The sequence below is a fragment of the Salarias fasciatus genome, chromosome 7 (assembly GCF_902148845.1).
Source record: "Salarias fasciatus chromosome 7, fSalaFa1.1, whole genome shotgun sequence".
Classification (NCBI taxonomy): domain Eukaryota; kingdom Metazoa; phylum Chordata; class Actinopteri; order Blenniiformes; family Blenniidae; genus Salarias; species Salarias fasciatus.
The window spans coordinates 20344146-20363546 of NC_043751.1; the positions used below are offsets into that span (position 1 = coordinate 20344146).

The 19401-nt window shown below is 39.7% G+C and overlaps 1 protein-coding gene across 7 annotated transcripts in view; it reads right to left on the reverse strand.

Moving 5' to 3' along the window:
- The window catches only part of megf11 (multiple EGF-like-domains 11), an 80978-nt gene extending 72472 nt beyond the window's left edge, over positions 1 to 8506 (reverse strand). For all 7 annotated transcript variants that reach the window (XM_030096029.1, XM_030096026.1, XM_030096025.1 and 4 more), the window contains exon 1: positions 8472 to 8506. The gene's annotated coding sequence lies outside the window, so the exon portion shown is untranslated. The remainder of the gene's footprint in view (positions 1 to 8471) is intronic.
- Between the last annotated feature and the right edge of the window lie 10895 nt (positions 8507 to 19401).

The window sequence follows — 19401 nt, forward strand, 5'->3', positions numbered from 1 at the left end:
CTGATAGTGTAGCACATTAACCTTCTGGATCACTTGTCAATGAATGGAAGAGGAATGACTTACCATCATGATTATTAAATCTGAAAATATACTCTGGCAGCATGTACGTTGCTACCAGGTGATCTCAATTTGGTGAAATGAGAGCTCCATCAGCTGGATTTGCATTAAAGATGTATGCCCAATTTTTGCCACCGTGACCTTTTAAATGTCCTTGAATCCACTTGAGCAAAATACGCCTACTTAGGCTGAATACATTAAAAAAAATGAACAAAAGAGAGGCTCTGCTCAGCCTGCCTGATGAATACGAGAAGAAGGCGCCTGTTTTCATCACTGACGTGACAGACAAAAAGGAAACCGAAATGTAGACTGACTGATAAAAAAAAAAAAGAAAAAAAAAAGCCAGTGATTGTGATAAAACTTTGCTGATTCAATAATTGAGATCCAGTTTTTAAGCACGAGTTCAGGCCTCTGCTACCCGCAGGTCTGGAGCCACATGCGGCTCTTTAAAGCCTCTGTAGAGGCTCCCTGTCGGTTTGACAAAATCAATATGTAAATATAGAAATGCAAGAATTATTTCTGATTTTTGTTGCACAGCGGATGATCTTTCAAGCGCTCTTATCTTGTTCTTTGGAGTCCTGTCCCATGACGCCAGCTGACCGCCGCCCTTCACTGAAGGTGGCAAATGTTGACTTTCCGACCAATCTCTCAGTCAGCTCAAGATAAACAGATCCAATTACCGAAAAGTTTTAAAGTGAAATTTAAAGCAAAATAGAGAATTTGCTTTTACTGCCAAAGATGTAGTTTACGCGTATGTTGGCTGTCGACATAAAGATTTGTAAATGACAAAAAGTAACGTAGAAAGTTAAAAACCTTTATAAGAGCCTAATGCAGCTAAAACTGATGCAAACTGATGAATGGAGTTTAAAAACCAAAAATAAAAAAAAAAAAAAGATCAAAAGCAATTAAAATGACAAATACAAACAGTAAAACAGCTAAAGCAACTAGAAATGGCTATAAATGTTTGTGGTCTTAACTGTAACTCCAAATTAAAGTTTAGAGGCTTTTTTATCTTCATTTTGAAAGTTTAGTGTGTTTTTCACCTCCAGAGGAATTTTACAAGGTACAAACTGAACAAAAACTGCTCTTTTTCTCATAAAGTTTACAGAGTATTGTGCTACACTGTAGACACCATGCACTGAAATGCATTCTCTATAAATCATCCGCTTCATTAGAGGTCTAGTCCACATTGTTAAAACTCATCCGGCAGTGTATCACACAGGGATATAATTATGTCATATATTACATTTTTCCATGAAAACTTCAGCGTAATGCAAATAAAAATGTCACATACTGCAAACAATATTACGGCAATGCATGCATCATGTTAGAGCTGCAAGTATTTTAAAATAATGTATGTCAGATAAAATAGTTTTTCCCCAGTTTTTTTCTCCTCTGATCTAACAATATAAACACAATAAACTGGGGAGACAGCTCACAGAGTTTGAAGCACACTGTTCTCTCTCACTTCCCCCCCATTTTGAAGGCGTACATGCTTCATCACACTCCAAGTAGCAATTATATGCTGAATGGACTTCCTCGTGTTTTTCACATTATAAGATATTATTGTTAATAGCTGTTAGGATCTATAGGACTTTTATAATGAAAAAAAATAAAAAACATACCTCTTCTCAAGCTTGTGATTTATATCATAAAATACTGTATATGCTACGTTTTATATATAGTCTGCAGTCAGCATGTCTGTTACACTAAAGTATGTTTAATTATTTTAAGTTATTTTTATATAAAAGATGATTTTATCTCAATTCCACTTACAACAATGTCAGTTCAACTGAAAAAGAAATTAGTGTTTCATAAATTGTTATCAAGATTAAGTTTCGCCCTCCATTATTTTCAAGATTTCTTCTCACACATCAAAAGGAGAACTAAAAAAAAAAAAAAAAAAAGCATGCTGGGAAAAGGTATCTGAAGGCTCCTGACCCTCAGATCCCCTGCACCGCATTGAAGCTGGGTGGTGAGCCCCGGGGGTGTCCGACTGAGCTGTGTTTGTTTTCCTTTTTTTTTTTTTTTTCCCACATTTCGGAAGCTGAGCATTTGTTGAATTAGTTGTTTTTAGTCCTTTTTCTTTGATTTTTCTGCTGTTGTATTTCTGACTTCTGGCCTTTTGCCACCAGGTATAATTTCATGTTGAAAAACGATCAATTGCCGACACAACCTAAAGCAGCGGGGCTCCACCTTATGGGTCAGATGTGTTGAGATGCAGGGCATGAATGCACCGTGCGCGGAAACATCGAGTGGTTTTGTATTTCAGTCCGTCTGCAAAAGCTGATGATAATTTAATCGTCCCCTCTGTCATATGGCTTCGGTGGGCTGGACTCCTACCTGATGCCGCCGGTTCGAGGCGGGTGCCAAGTGTTTGTGCCCTGACCTGCTGCTCCTCTGGACGGGTCTGAGAGCGGAAGCAAGGCCCGCGAGGGGGCCAACGGAGATGGGACGCTCGGCCGGCTGCTGTATTATTCATGAGTCACCGCTGTTGAGTGGGCTGTTATTCAGCATCCAAATCCCAGATGTGGTTCAATCTGTGCTCCATTCAGTGTCCTGACTGCTGGCCATTGATCACAAGCAAGGTACCCGGGTGCTGAATAAGCGCTGGGGCTTTATGTTACAGGGCTCAAAGCGCCTCACTGATAGCACAAAGATCCATCACCAGACACTGGAAACGAGCCAGGGTTTTCTCACTCGGAGTGATCAGACGAGCCGGGAGAAGATGCATCTATAACGTTTTGGTAAACAGGCACAGTGCAGCAGATATTTCTATGTCACTATTGGATGCACTCTGCAATGTCCAGAATGGATTCATTTCTGTTTTTTCAAACTAAATCGCACTATTTCTATACCTGGGGAAAAAAAACACATGGTTACACACACACTCATCTCTGCAACAAGCAGAGAGAGAAAAAAAAAATGCTGTGACGAGGTCCCTCTGTGAGAGGCGCCAGAGGCAAGGTATCACACTCTAATAGGCATCACGCTATTAATGGACAGTTGAGCACGGTGACTCATTTGTCTACTTTCATCATCAATCACATATGGGCAGCCGAAAGTGGCATGACCACAACTCTTCCCTGTCTGCATTTGTCAGGATGATGACCATCCATCATTGATTGTGTCGCAGAATTACTGTATAATATGAAACGTGAATAATAATCACCACCTCAGTTATCCCACGGAGACTTCAGACGCGTAACCGATGAGGCTGTTTGCGACCTGGTGATGTATGAGTGTTTGGCAAACACACCTGACCTGTTAAACCTTGAATTGTTCTTTTGTTTTAGATTTCTGGTTAAAGTTAAAGTTAGATTGAAGACGCTGTTTTAAATAAAGGACCCGTGCACGGTTCACAGCACAAAAGGCTTTCTGATAATAACTTTGTTTAACCTCGGTTCAACAGAAATGGCTATGTTGGGATTTCCTATTTACCAAGTAATAAAAAATGTCTTGCTCTTTGTTCGGCGTGATGAATCACTGCCTTCGTTTTTCAGGAGACTTTTATCAAGTGAATCACGCTGATTTTAGCTCGTTTCCCCAACCTTTTAAAGCGCTCTTCATGACTCTCAGTGCCATTTCAATTCTGACAAATTAACATTAAATATTAAATTTCATCATGTTTTTTGACAAGGCCACCTTTCATTTTTCTACTTCAGATTAACAAATGCAGTTCTCAGAAGAAAAAGGAATAACTAAAGCTGCTCGGTGGACGTCTGGTTTCTTTACCGTCTGAATAAGTGATGAAATCGTTTAGAAACTCCACAGTAATTAGCAATAAAAGCCAGCACAACTCATCTGCAAATGCAAAGCGGTGGGTAAGCTATGAATAAAAACCATATGCCTGAGACAGAGGGTGGATTTTTGCTGTCTAAGGCATAATGATGAATAATAGCCTTATCAACAAAGCATAACACATCCCAACATGCTGAGATGGTATCGCTGCTCATTTCCTCGGCTCGTGTATCCTGTATCTCTGCTGGAAAATGTGTTGTGTGGTCCCCTCTCGCGCTGTAACTGACAGCCTAGTCATGTCAGAATGCTTGGGCTTCCTGGCAGAGGTCTTTTCACGAAGCGCCAAAAGAAAAAAAAAAAAGTGGCGGATGTAAGCAGACGCATCAGCAGTATTTGCAAAAAGTCACCAAAATTCCCACCAGGGACACGCCTGTCATTAAAACCAACAAGAAAAGGACTGATGAGTGCATTAATCAGAGCCGGCCGGGCGTCGGTGGTGAGCTGTAGTCCATGCCGCTCCTCCCCAGGATTGCACCTGAGGGAGGGGGGATTATCGCGGCTGCACGGTGAAGCTCCTTGTATCTGAAATCTGCCTGAGCTCATCGTTTCTGCTCCTTGCTAAGAGGCTGTGGCTGGATATCAAGCTCAGCCAATCTATTCCCCTGCAGAGCCCCGGCTGTCCGGCGTCAATGCTGTGCATTGTCGAATTATTAATTAAACGTATGCAGGCATAATCAGATGCAGACATGGTCAGACCTCTGGGACAGCTAACATGGAATTGAATCTGAATCTAAATTGCAGATGTCTTCTTGCTTTTCAATGCCAGCTAGCTATGCTGTTTTAGGAGCCAAAGCCTGTGGCCTTTAAAAAAATGTTAGCATCACATTGCACTTAATCAACTTTCACTGTGATGTGAATCATTCAGGACGAAGAGTTTTCTTCATGACCTATACTCACCCGAAAAGACACACATTCATTGACAAAAATCAATGTGTTTGCTTTTACACTCCATCACTACAGTGGAGGCTGAAGCACTGATGTATTTACACAGGCGGTAAAGGGGAGATGTGGGTGTATGCCATGGTGTATGTTATTTTCAATCCTACTCCACATTATAGAATGTAAATGCCACAGCTTTCAAAAGTAAAGCAAAGTCCAGGTCCTGCCGCCATATATTTCATTAACTTTTGTTAATGTAGTTGCTATGGCTCCAGGGTATTTGCTGAATGCTCAATGCACTTTTGCTGAAATAATAAGATCTATCAGTCATCGCAAAGCAAAAACAGCTTAATTTGCAGAATAAAGGTCATTCTAGCTGTTACTTTTTGAGGGACTCTGACAGAAAACCGTGCTCTATCACATTACAGCAAACTCTCCAAGAAACTCCGCCTTGAAACACATTACGGCACACCGGGGTATGAATACTTTTTAAAATCAAAGTCAACTATATAACGGCTGAACTGACTTGCTCTGCCCTCTTGAACTGGATCCAGCCCACTCATTATCCCTCGCCGCACAAGACCGTGGTTCCCCAAATCCTGACATTGCTCAGACTGCTCGACATTTCTGCACTGCCAACAACCATCCGACAGCATAGCTGGCCTATAGAGGCAAGCATTTCTAAACATATGAGCTGACAAGTGTTTATAAATCCTTTAATTCACGTGTGATTAAGAGATTAGAGTGCCTGCATGGGTCCAGACCAGACGCTTCTCTCAAGCATAAACTGCACTTATTGGAAAAATTAAAGAATTAATCGATGTGTGATCTGAATCAAGCAGAGGAGCAACCTTTCTGCTTGATCATTTTATTTGTTCTTTTTGCGAGGGCAAATCAACACTCCGGACATCAATGTGAAATCAAATTCCCAACACGGACAGCTATTTTTTTTCCCTCGTTTTCCAATAGAATGTGTCCTTGTGAAGTGAGAAAGCTGTCAGCCCTCCGCAGCCGCACTCTTTCATTAATCAGCACTAATTAAATGTATTGATTGAGCCAAACATCAGGATTTCCAGTTGAAAGGGTTGCCTAGACTGTAAAGTGCACCCACATAAAAACAACAAAAAAAAAAAAGAAAAAAACAAAAAAACAAAAAAAAAAAAAACAACACTCCACCCAACCATGAGCTACTTATGTGCCCTCCAAGGATTCGAAGGCTTTGGAAGAGCCCAGAAAATAAGACAACAATGTGTCTGCTCACTTCTCATTAAATAACGCCAGAGTCCAAGGCTTCTCAGAGGCAAATGCCGTCCTTGGATCTGCAGAGAGCTGAAGCCACTGGAGCCGAACTGAGTATCAATTTGTTTCCTGGCAGCATGACCTCTCAACGATAGAGAAAAGTTGGAAGGAAGCACAGCTCTAAACCAGTCCTGACCCCGGAGGACCACGGCACGGTAAACGATGGAAAGCCACAGATCAAATGTTTTAATGAAAAACGGCTTCATTTGAAGGGGGAAATCACTTTCGGGCTCGACAGTACTTCAGAGCGCACACATGCCCTGGCAGACGGTGTGCGGATCCAAAAAAACACAGATAAATTCAGATTTAACAGAAACTGTGCAAATATTGCAGTCACTGAAATTTCTATTATGACAGATGTCACAGCTGTTTTTGGTTACAAGGTTTTTATTTAGCATAAGTCAAGAAAAAATACTCTACATGTTAATGGGAAGAGATGAATTTCAGTTTCATCCCAAACCTAGTGGTCATATCCTCCTAAAAAAAAAAAAAAATACATATGTATATATATCATCTAATCAATTCACTTGTCAGATCAGTGATTTTGTTTTACATTTCTGCTCCGAAAACAAATTCACTGAAACTCCAGTGACTTTTTAGATTAATTATGATTTCAAGGTGACCAGTTTTCACCAGACACTGCCAGAAATAAAGAACATGGGGATCTTCTTTTTTTTGTTTTTCTAATTTCTTTGAGACTTAATTGCAGCTGCAAGCAAATGATAAACCCAGTAAAATGAGAGGGATATTAGTCCACATAGTTATCCTAGTTCAAAACAGCTAATGACTTTGTTACTTCAGTGGATTTAAAAAATAGTTAGACAATGAAGCTGATCATCTAACTTCTTCACACAAGAGCAAACTGTATTTGTAAGTTAAACATGAGTCTGGACGGTATGAATTATTTATTCGTGAATATGGATGTGTTGTTTGTGCAGTTCTCTTGAGAAACAAACACCAGAGAAGATTAAAACCGTGAAGTGACTAAATACTGCAAAAGTGGAGCCACCAGTTCCTCAAAAATGAAGATTTAAAAAAAAAAAAAGCGAAAAAGAATCCAATGAAATATGCAGACAGGGAGGGAGAAATCTTACTTTCAAAACATGACCTGACAACTTCACATGTCAAGTGTCACTGTGAGGGGTCAAAACAAAACCTGCATTGCTGCAGTGCCAAGGTGCATTTATGATAAATGACTTCATGACAAATTGCTATAATGCGGAGAAGCCATGCGGAGCCATGAACCACAATGTATGCAGCTCCAACCGGATAACACAACAGGAGCTGCTGTAATTGTTTTCAAAAAAATAAACTGTGGGTGCATGCCTGGTATGTATCCTCCTGTGACTTGATGAGGAAATAAAAAACTTTAACAAAAAGAAGTTTCTGGTCTGTTTATCCTTCCGCCAAGAAATCAGTAGCTTTAATGATTTCATTATTAAACCATGGTGCAGATCGGCCCATTGACTAATAGACTAATGCAACTTTAATAAGCTGCTTTAGACTGCACTCTGTTGCCATCTAGTGGACAAAATGCGGCATAACACGTCTGAATGTGGATTTTTCCCCTGTCGGTCTCGCTCCACACAATCAAAATGTTCATTACCGCTGACAGACTCACTGCTAATCTTTGACTTTGAAGGACAAAATATCATATTAAATCATAGTTGGAGGAATTTATCTCGAACGAAGACGAACGTCGTGCCGGCAGAGTCGCATAGGCGCATCTTAAACTCCTGTTAATCTCCAATATGTAATATTTAATAGGTGGCCCCCCAAAAAAATGAAAAATGACAATCTGTCGAAAAACTTATCAGAAACACTAAAAGCATTACCATAAATATTGAAAACGTGCCCTGAAGAACTACAATTATAATAGGCTACTTATGCATCCTGCAGGACTCCTCACAACAATTAATATTCACTACATCAGACGAAGCTTTTAAAATCAGCGTGTCTTCAAACTCATGTTCTTTATGGCTGCACACTGGTGGGGAAATAACAGGCTGCGTGTCTGCAGTGGATCCTAAAACTCTCCGGGATGATACAGCCCTTTTCTTTTGGCACGGCGTGCGCACTTATACGCGGGATAGACTCGCCAATAGCCTAATTAAATAGAAAGCACACTTTGTCACATCAACCAACAGCAGACGCCAAAAAGAGAGAGAGAGAGAGAGAAAAAAAACAACACTGCACGGCAAGTTACTGCGGGCCGCCTCAACAAGACAAACAGAAAAACACCTAACTAAAGCCATTCATCTCTTTTCACAAACATCTGCAAAGCTGTTTATCACCTCAGATACGGTCGGCGGCGGTGACACGCCTGCTGCAGCATCATTAGCCTTCCTCTGTCGATTACATCAAGCCCCGCTTTCCTTTTTCCCTTTTCTTTTTCCTGTGTCCCCCCAGACAAAGTGAAATGCGTCTGAACTCACCCTTTCAGAGAAAAGGCTTGCGGTTCAAAGTTATCGCTCTTGAAGATAGAAAAAAAAAAAAAAAAAAAAAAAACACAATTCAGCGGGTCCTCTCTCCGGTCCATCTCTCGTGAGAGTGAAACTCGGGACAGAGGAAAATGCAGGTGGATGCCGGCTTGCAGGTGGAGTTTGCAGGAGTAATTTTTTTTTCCCCTCTCATGCACACACTGAGAGACGCGCGCGCGCGCACGTACACACACGCTCAGGTGAGAGGAGCTGTGGCAGCAGGCAGCTCCGTCGCGCGCTCCTCTCTCCTCTCTCCTCTGGGTGAAGCGCGGCCCACTTTAAACTCTGATGACGTCATGGGCGCTGATGCTGATGCTGACCCCCTCCAGCCCTCCCCATCACACACGCGCACGCACGCACGCACACTCCTGCAACAACTTGAGAGCTGTCTCTCAACTTGGTGCAGATTGACCTGTAGGATATAAAGTGCACTCCCCTCCAGTTCTATAGAGGCTCATCGGTCTGCCTCCATACGGGTCTGCAGCGTTCAAAATTACATGAAGTAAGAGTGTGCAAATTGCCTGGAACGGTGTAATTATTATAATTAGATGCTATATGTTTCTGCAAGGGTGCACACTTCAGATCTCCAGTGAACCAAAAGGAAAAGATGAAATCGCATCAGATGGAAAGAAGTGCGTTTGTTCATAAGATGGCCGTCCGTTATCCACCCCTCACTGATGTAACCTCGTGGTGTTGACGGAGGAAGCTTCAAGAACAAGTTAAATGGAGAAAGCGTCCACCAAAAAAAAAAAAAAAACTTCTTTGTTTGGTTTATTTGGAAACAGTGCACTAAGTTGCTGTTTTAATAGAGAAAGAGGACAGTGTCTGTGGTTTTTGACAAGGAAGTATTGCCACGAGTTGTTTTTAGGGAGATGCTTGCAGCGTGACAGAATTAGGGCGGAACCAGAGATTTCCTAGGGGTAGGAACACAGGAGCACCCCAAGAGTTAAACTTAAATGGCCACCCAAAACAAACAACAGCGAAGGCTGCCACTGTCATTTTTATAGACTTTTAAAATGTAATGAATAAATGTTTCAATATCTTATAGAGTATGTTACGTCATCTTGCACATCGCATCGGCTTTATATCTATGTGAATACTTATAAAGAGGGCGTATAAAGACTTTTTCATCGTCATTATTAATTTGAGGCTGGACATTTCCCCTCTCTTGTGTTGTTCTGTCTTCTGTGCAGTTAGCTATTGATTCAACCAAATCAAATCCTAAGCACTTGCAGGTGAGTCCCAAACTTAAATGGTGAAAAAAACAAAACAAAAAGAAACATAAACACCATGTCAGCCTTATCAGCTGTCACATATCGTATTTCTGTTAAATGTACGGTATACAGAATTTAGCCCAAAGTGGAATCAAGGATATTGGTGGAGTCCTGCACCTTCGGTCCAGAACACGTGGCATTCATACACAGGGATTACTGATGTTAACTAGACAATTAGATTCCACTTAAAGTAGCCCATCAGATTATTTTTCATTTTCAACTGAACATATGTGTAAACTGCAAAATGATTATCTTCACAAATATGTTTGGTAATATAAGCATTTAAGTGTTTCTCACTGTCTCTGAATTTCATGGGGAAAGTGGTTAGCAGCACTTTGATTTGTTTTGAGAGCCTCCTGAAGAAAACAGTCACTAAAGAACAAAACATGCATTATTCTCCAACAGAAAAAGTAGTGAGAAGTAAAACCGAATTATAATTGGAAGTGTTTGAGAGGAGATTTCTCCAGGAGTACAGATCTGCAGGCTAAGACTCCACCAATCAACACATCCACATGTAACAACAACCACTTTATTCTGATACGGGTGGTGATGCTGAGTCCCTGAACTAAGTTTCCAGACATCAGGAAATCATTCTCAGACGAATCATTATTATAAGGGCCATGTTTCCTTTGTTTCCAGTCAATTTAACCCGGTTTGATCTCGATTCTCAAGGAAGTGATTCGTTTTTTTCTTCCGTTGCCTGTTACCCCTCTGCTTGTTCGGCTCACAATCAGCCTGTGAGACTTCCTTTTACGTTTTATAACGAAGCATTGAAACTCACACTGACCTCTGTTCTCTTGGAAATACGACATACTTATTAAAACACGTGCTAAAGCAGACGCACGTTTAGCTACAGTATGTGCTCACTACAGAAAGACAGCTGGCAATGGGTCTGTGCATGACTGATCAGTAAATGGGATCAGTAGCATTAGGTGGTGAACAAGTGTTAAATTAGGGGGTCGCTTTAAATTGTTCAGGAAGGTCATTTCTCCACAGGTTGACCAGTCAGATTACAGCGGCGCCTCACGTCACCGTGGCGTTTTGCTGAACTGCACGGATTCACCACGGCTGAATCTCTGCAGTTCAAGAAAGTTCAGCGGAACCAAACTCTGTTTGTGTGTTGAGTAATTTACAAGTACTTGTCCTGCCTGAGTTCAGCTGAGCGCTGGACTTTTTGTTTCCCCGACTTTATCAGGAATGCGCTCTCAGTGTACGGCGTCCTGTGTGTATCATCTCTGGCCCGGCTCCAGATGAACTACATCTGCTCACAAGTGAAAGTTGCCTTTGCCTCTGTATTAGCTGGCTGAGTTATCTCCCCCAAACAGAAGGGGACGGCCCCACCTTCCCATTGCCACTGGCTTAGGGACATTATGTTATGTATGAAACATGAAAATCCAATATACTACTCCAGAATCTGCAAGCTAATTATTTTAGGGGGGGGGAGGGCGTTCCTGCAGTTATTTGTTTTATATGCCCTCAGTTACTCCTTTGTTTTCTTTCCATTCCTTTTCAGTGAATACATTATTAATCTTTTTGGAATTTTGTCTTCATCTATAAAAACTTAACTCAAGAAAAAATTCTACCCGAGGCTGATTTTAAACGTTTAGATAGCAAATGAAGCTCAGGAACCTAAATTAAGGTGTGAACTTCAGTCCCTACACTGGAACCTTGGATTCTGTTCAGATGGAGGTCACTCAAAGGTCAGAGACACAATGCAACTCATCTAATTCTACCAAAAACTACCCAATCAAATACTGCATCTGCATGCAATTTGCTGACTGCGGATTGAGGTGAAAATTTAAACCCTCGCCACATGAATCAATAACCAAATAATTCACAGTAATTATTTAAAAATATAAAAAGCGGCTCATCAAAAAAAGGAATTGCAATACAGCTTGATGACCCACTCATCCCACGGCCGCCTTCTCGTCCTGCAGCCGGACAGATTTACATGTTTGGGACCCCGACTGCTGGCCTTTCTTCTCACTCGGAGCAAGTGGCTGCTGTTATCGGCTGCTTCAGAAGCCGCCTTTGTGGCCCGCTGTAATCCCTGACCACAAATCCCCAAGTCCCCAAACAAAGTAGTGGTGGATGAGGCAACAAATCCAGAGTATCAAACAAGGCGTAGCGTGTTCTGCTTTTCCAACCGTGCTGCTTGTCCTCCATCAGCGAGTCTCAGCTCGTCCCTTTCATGTCTCCCTGGCTGTCTCCTGGTGACACAGTGTGCTGAAAGTACAGTGAATAAAGCATTACAGTGTTAGAAAAAAAAAAAAAAAAAGGCTTGACGGGAGGGTGGCTTGGTGGTCTCTGGTATGTTATTTCAATATCAAATTTTCATTTCATGTTCAGTGTTGATTTCTGCTCTTCTTATGATTATTATTTAGATTGAAAAAAACCAACACTCTTCTCTATCTTCCAGATTTTTTCTTAAGCTTTTGATGCCAATACCAGGTTAGAACGAGTTGAGGCGGGATCTTTCACCATCATAGTCCAAATCTACACACGCATGCAAGCACACATACACACACACTCCAAAGTTTTAATTTCAATTATTTTTCGACAAAGATGTATCTGTCTTTAAAAACTTCTGATAGAAGTATCTGTGAATGATCCAGACTTTCAGGGACACTGACTCGAGACAGATAAATTGATGATCCATTTTTAAAAAATGCCTTCCAGGCATTTTAAGATACACACAAATATTCAAGCTTTGAATAATATTTTAGATGTGATGGCAAAAAACTTAATTTACTTTGGTTAAAAAGTTTCCAAACTACATCTCAACTGAAGAACATGTTCTGGTACAGTGCACAGCGTTTGAATACTAAATATTAACAGGTCTACTTTGCAGATGCTGTCAGTGTGAACCGGATGTTCCTTGTTTCCATGTGTGCGCATGGTAAACCCAGATTTTATGGAAGGTAATCAAGATGAACAGCAATAAACATAAATACCTTCTTGCTGTTTTTGTATGTAATTTCATTGCCACTGCTTCACTGACATGCAAATTAATACCTGACTGACGGAAATGGAAATGGAAAAATAAATGTACAAACAAGGCTTTTATTCACAGACGCTCTACATCAGCTCATCATGCAAACCTAACTGAGCCCTGATACTGCGGCAGGTTTGACGACAGTGATTCAGCTTCAGTTAGATGAAGAGGTGTTGATTTAATGGCGAGGCTGTTTTCTCTCTGTTTTCTGTTTATCGGTTCCACATTATTTAGGCGAAATGAAACCGTAAACTGTCGAAACAGGTACTTATTATTAGTGTCTCATAGATGTCTGTCTGTGATGAAAGGTGTTTGCAGCAGCAGAAAAAGGAGACACCAGTCAGGAAAACGCACTTGACAAAGACATGTTGACAGGAGAGGGACTTCCACCAAACACCTGATACGCACACCACAATATCTGTTTATCCAATATCATCATGGTCATAATAAACAGTGTTATCATGCATCTCAGATTTTTGTATTTGTATTGTGGAGACACTCAAAGGGACTGTAATTAACCCCAAATGAAATCTCATTTAGTTCTATTATAACGGCTTGGAGGGAAGAGATTGATATCTCACAACCCGAGAAAATAAAGCCTCAACCGTGCGTCCTAAAGACATATTTGATTCAAAACATCACAATAACAACCTTTGGTATATTAGAAACATGTGCATACATATAATGATAATACATTTTAACAAATTAAGTAATAAATACTGACTTGTATGGCTTCTTGAACTGGAAGTGTATCTTTTAATTGTGAGCACACACACAAACTGAGGAATGGTTTAGTGAAGGGATGAAATGCAGTGGATGTTGATACTCCTGAAACGCTGCGGGGGGGGGGGGGGATTCGACATGAGCCGTGCGTGCACGAAAGCCCCCAGACTTCTTCCAGCTGGATAAAAAAAAAACTTTACATGGAAGAGTGGTCAGTAATTTCAGCCGGTCGATATAAGAGACATGCGGGCAATTAGGCTTGACGCCCACAAGAAGTTATTCTACTAAAGGGGGGGGGGGCAGTGCCGGCTTCTGATGCCAAGGCTGCATGCGTTTGTGCTGAAATGCAGGATTTACATAGAAATGTATTCCATCTATGGGTATTTTTGGTAGAAGATCATATCCATCATGAGTCCAAAAAGCTGATTGTTTCAATATTCCTGTTTTTCTTTTTTCCACTCTCCAGTGTGCCTCATCAGCAGGATCCATCCACCGTTAATCCTCCGGCTTCCAACTTGGGGTCACGGGAGGGGCTGATGCTAATCCCAACCGACAATATGCTAAAGACGGGGTCACCGATCTATCACGGGGCTTACAAACAGGCACACATTCACCACAATTCAGAGTCAGCAATGAGGCTGCGTCTGTTACAGGGAGATCATACCAACACCACAAACCTGGAGCTTTACTGAGTTTCTTCACAGAAGAAACTAACTGATGGCTAAAATTAAATTAATCATGTAACTAAAATTTTTAATTAAAAACAAAAATATGCGTTGTCTGAGAATTGATTATAGACTGTAAAATGTCAATGGAATCATAAATGAAAGGTCAATTTATGTGATAATTGACAGTAATCTGCTCTATGACTAATGATGATGGTGATGATGATGATGATGATGATGATGATGATGATGATGATGATAAAACAGCATGGATGATGTGGATTTATCAGGAAATGATTCTAGGTGGGTTTTGAGACAGTATATTCCTTATAGGGTTTTGAATGCAGGCCAAGCATCCTGTTCTGAGACTGCATGTTCTTCCTCCAACACTATCCAAAAAAATACACATGTGAAGTAACTGGTTAGTCTAAGGCTATGTGGGATTTCATTTCAGTTTTTACCCTCTGGTTGGTGACTTCTCTGTCCTGCCCTTGTCCGTAGTGAACAGCGATCCAGCAGCAACCCTGACCTGGACAAAGAGGTACAGATGACAGACGGACAGATAGTTCCTGGATGCAGCATTCCTTCTAATAAATCTGGGTGGGAAGGGAAAAATAAAAGATGATTATGAAGAGAAAGGTTGTAAGGTGATCTACTGGTGATGTTCAAGCTTCTTTAACATGCTGGGGGAGTTTCTAATGTCATGAAAATTAATAAAGACATTACAAAACAAATAGAAGGATTAGAGCAGGATTGCATATAATCTGCCAACAAAATGCCAATAAGCTGCTTTGAAAAAGAACTGAAGAAAAAAAATCTTAATTTATCGATTAAATTATATTATTTTTGTCCAATAACAATAGAAAGGAGAGGTCTTCAGTGTGACTCTTAATTCTACAAATGTTTAAGTTATTTTTGTACCAGTGAGTGTCAAAGACTTTTAGGCATATTAATGTTTACTTGCTTCTGAGAAGTCAACTGGATTTGCTGTCTGGTTAGAGAGATGGATTTATTATGTAACTGAATTTCCGATCAATACAGAAGAGGCAACTTTTGAATATTTATTGGGAATATTTGAGTAGGTTAATTCAAGTTCATGTTAAGTGCAAATGGAGATCTATTCGGAGAGAGGTCCAGAATTAACACTCTTGAGAAGATCAGTGTAAAAACTACACACCTATATCCTGAGATTGGAAGGTAACTCATATCTACCTTAATGGCTGCACAATAGATTCACACTTGTTTTATATTCCTTTCTATTTTTTCTGTTTTAATTTTTAAAATTCTTCAAACTTCTCCACAAAAAAGTTGCAAATTGGTGCAAAAAATTATTATTTAAATAATTGTTTGTATCAAATGAATCATAGATATAGAATTATGGATCTGTCTGGCTAACATCTGAACCCACCGATCATTGAGGTATGTTACGGATAGGCCTAATTGCAAAACCTCTATTTAATAGCTTCAAATAAATATTTACCAGAGGTATTTCTACACCACATTGACCTATTAAGAAAGACAAGACAAAATATGCACAGCAACTTATTTATGAATGGATACCTTCACTACAGCACAGATGTAGTTAACTCCATGCAAGTCTTGATTTTAGTAACTTATAAGAAATTTACATCTGCCAAATCAAGGAAACGCCATGTCAAAAGTGACAATACATTTGTTTGTTTTTTTCTTCTTTTTTTTCTCATCATATTCTGGTTTTGAATACTTAACATAAAAATGTAACTTTTCTTTCATCAATAGCAGTATGTCTTACTGTTTCTGGGCACTTCATATAAAGGAATTTAATTTAATTGTTTCAAGAGTGAGAATAAGCAAAGCGAAGCAACAGCAAATAGTAAGAGAATTGTGTTGTCACTCTTCATATAACAATCCTGTGACAATGTGGGACATCAGAGGGGAAAAAAAACCAAGGTGTGGATGTTTTACGGCCGACGTGGGAGACCTGCAGTCAGTGCTGCAGTCAGGTCTGATATGCACAAATGCCCACAACCCAATTTGTCAAAAGCAGCTTGCAATTCAAAGGGTCCCTGTTCATGGAGCTGGAGATAGGACATGACCAATCTCCCCTCTCTGTCAGTCCTGGTTTATGAAGAAAAAGATGATTTTGGCAGGAAGATGCTTTTTGGTAAACCAGGCACGACGCGCTGGCCTTGTGTCTGTCGGGACAATGTGTAGAGACTTCAGAGTAGATTATAAAAATGGCAGGGAGTTTCAAGTTCTGCTTGATATCTAATCTACATGGCGCAGTTAGGCTGACAGCTGACACATCATTCAGGAGGGAAGGTCCCCTGTCAAATTGAACCATTCATTGGTAGTTCTGATTAATTCTTTCCACAGAGGTCAAATAGTCTGAGTAATACAGTGTTGTACCCCCCAACCACTCTCACCCCTAATAAACCGAAAGAATAGATCAAAAAGTTTTTTTCCTTTTTTCTTTTTTTTTTTTTATCTATACCAGAGGTAATTTTTAAAGGTTGGGAGTGACCCCTTTTTAAAGGTGAAAATTATTCACGTTCCCACCCAGCCCTTCTCCCAGCCCATCTGGAAAGAGTAGTTTAGTTCAGTAAAGAGATTGCATAATGCCACAGTCAGCAGTTTACAATTTTAATTTGGAAAGGGGAGCAGGACTTTTAAATTAAACAGGAAGCCATCGGCCCCGTCGTGTCTGTCCTCCTCCGTCTGCTGCTGATGTGAGACTCTCTGTTGATGTGGCGGTATCAAAGCCAACGTGTTCAGTACACCTGCCGATGCAGGTGTGTCGGTGTGAGACAAGTAAAAATTCCCACATGGGTGATGAAGAGTGACAGTGTCCACATGTGGAGCTGGACCCAACAGGACCTGCACTGAAGAGATGAAACCAAAACCCAAGCCAGGCTTTGATGCATACAAAAGGGGGAAAAAAAACCCAACCTTTTTTATTAATCTAAGTAGCTGTGGTGCTTGAAACCTATTCTGACAGCAACTATTTCACACATTCTTTTCTCGATTTAGAAGAAAAACTGAGACTCATGAAATAACCATTACATGGAAATGTAACGGTAAATATTAACCAGCAGCACTGTACAACTAACCTAACCTACTTTAAACGTCCCAAATACAAACAACTAGTTGCTGCAAACTCTTTGAAAGCTGCGTGGTTCATGTTTGTTGAAAATAAATACTGTATGTGAAGAGACGAAGGCAGTTACAGTCAATTATTTGCAATTATAGGAAAAATATTCATTAAATCAACCATAAATAACTAATAAAATAACAAAAATAACAAATTGGCACTTATCAATATCATAATAAAAAGGGAAATGGCTTTCTCAATGGTTTTATGAATAGGCACATTTGGAGAGTTTTGTTCAGAACGGCACACTTTGTACAAATTATCACTTCGGTGACTGTTTTCAAAGATGCCAATCACTAATATTTTAAAATCATGTTTTTTTTTTAATTCTGACCACTATTTTTAGAGCATGCCCTACATGCTTGTTACAAAGCCCCTGAGGGCATCATGCTGGACACCCTGCACCAAATGTAACCAGACAAACTCCATTAGTTGGCAATAAACTCAAAATCTTCCTAAGCTATAGGGTCTACCCAGGGTGCATTGGTTACATGTTATTAACATTACAAATTCAGATTTGCACTTTCTTATTTTTCATGAAGTGCTTTACAGCTTTGATAAAATAAAATTTTAAAAATCAACAAATAGAATGGCAATTACACTGAAAATATTAAATCATGTATTCTTAAAATCTTCGTGAAAAAAAAAATGTATTTCCACAATCTGGAGGCACTCACTGCAAAGTCAAAACCTCCAATGAAAGAAAAAAATATTCAAATCTGGTAAAATATCAATAATCATTGCATAGAGATAACCGGAAGGAGTCAGAACTTGGAGCTCAACCACCAAACGTAAGATATTGACAAAAAGAAGGCATTAATCATTGATACACTTACCTTTATGGTGTCAAAACACATGCGGAAGTTTAAGAAGCAAGACTCAATCCACGTTTAACTGCTAACGCTGAGTTACAGGCAAAAACAATAAAGACAAAAAAACACGCTGCCATTAACAGGAAGTGGTGAGGTCAAAGGTTAATTAATGCGCTGCACCCATTGGCTGAATCAGACAACACTGGTTTTTCGAATAAATCAATAAATTAATAAACATTTATGCATCTACTAATTTACAAAGCACTGGGATTTTGAGCATTATTAGTCGGCATCATGCTTGAAATTTTATCTTTGTCACCTCCAGAAAACCACTAAAAAGCTACTAATAAACACGAACAAAAAAGAAACTTAAGTCTTTTTCTTCAGTGTTTTTTTTTTCAAATGCCTAAAAATGTCAGACTTGATGGAAAGTCCATGAAATAATCTTAAATTCATTCAACACTCATTTTTTGTATTTTTTTTTAAATGCTAAAATAGGATTGTAGTGCCTTAGTCTTTAAAGTGACATAACATGCTGTTGAAATTCTATCTTCTTTACAAAGACATTACAAAGACAATCATCAGTAGCCTTTTAGTGTCCGTACAGCCACAGAAAGTGTCAACAATCATATGAGAAGCCTAACTTCCAAAGGGAAGTCTGAGATGGGGGTATTGCCGTGGATGAAATCACACTACCCTGAATCCTTGGTGACTTTGGCCCAAAACTAAAAAGAGAAGCAGTGGAAAATTGCCCTGGTTGCATGATAATGAACCAACATAATGAAGCCATTTTGACAGAAAGCTTCAAACACATAATTTAAAGACAAAACCATAAGACTTTTAATTTAATGAAAACTGTCAACAAGCAGAATATGTCATCAAAATTTACACTCTAAGATAACACATTTTCTATATTATATGCTTTATTTAAAATGTGTGTTGTTTGGGGTAATTTTACATTGTTCTTATCAAAAATGCCAATTAAAGACTGAAGCAGATTGGAGCCATTGCACAAAGAGACTTTCAAATGAGTTTGCAAATTCCCCTGCATTAAAATACTTTAAAGTGTAATATGATATCAAACCATTTTCATGAAAGCACCAACCTTTTTTGCTTTAAAAAGTGTAGAATCTAGAATAAAATTTTTATTTGCCATGTTTCTTTACTCTTTTTTCATAGCTTCACCGTCAGTACAGCAGCCTCTGCAGCATTTTGTCCAGTTAGTTTCATCATACATTGTTCACCAATTGTCAGAGGGGGACAATGAAAACTTTCATACAGCTACT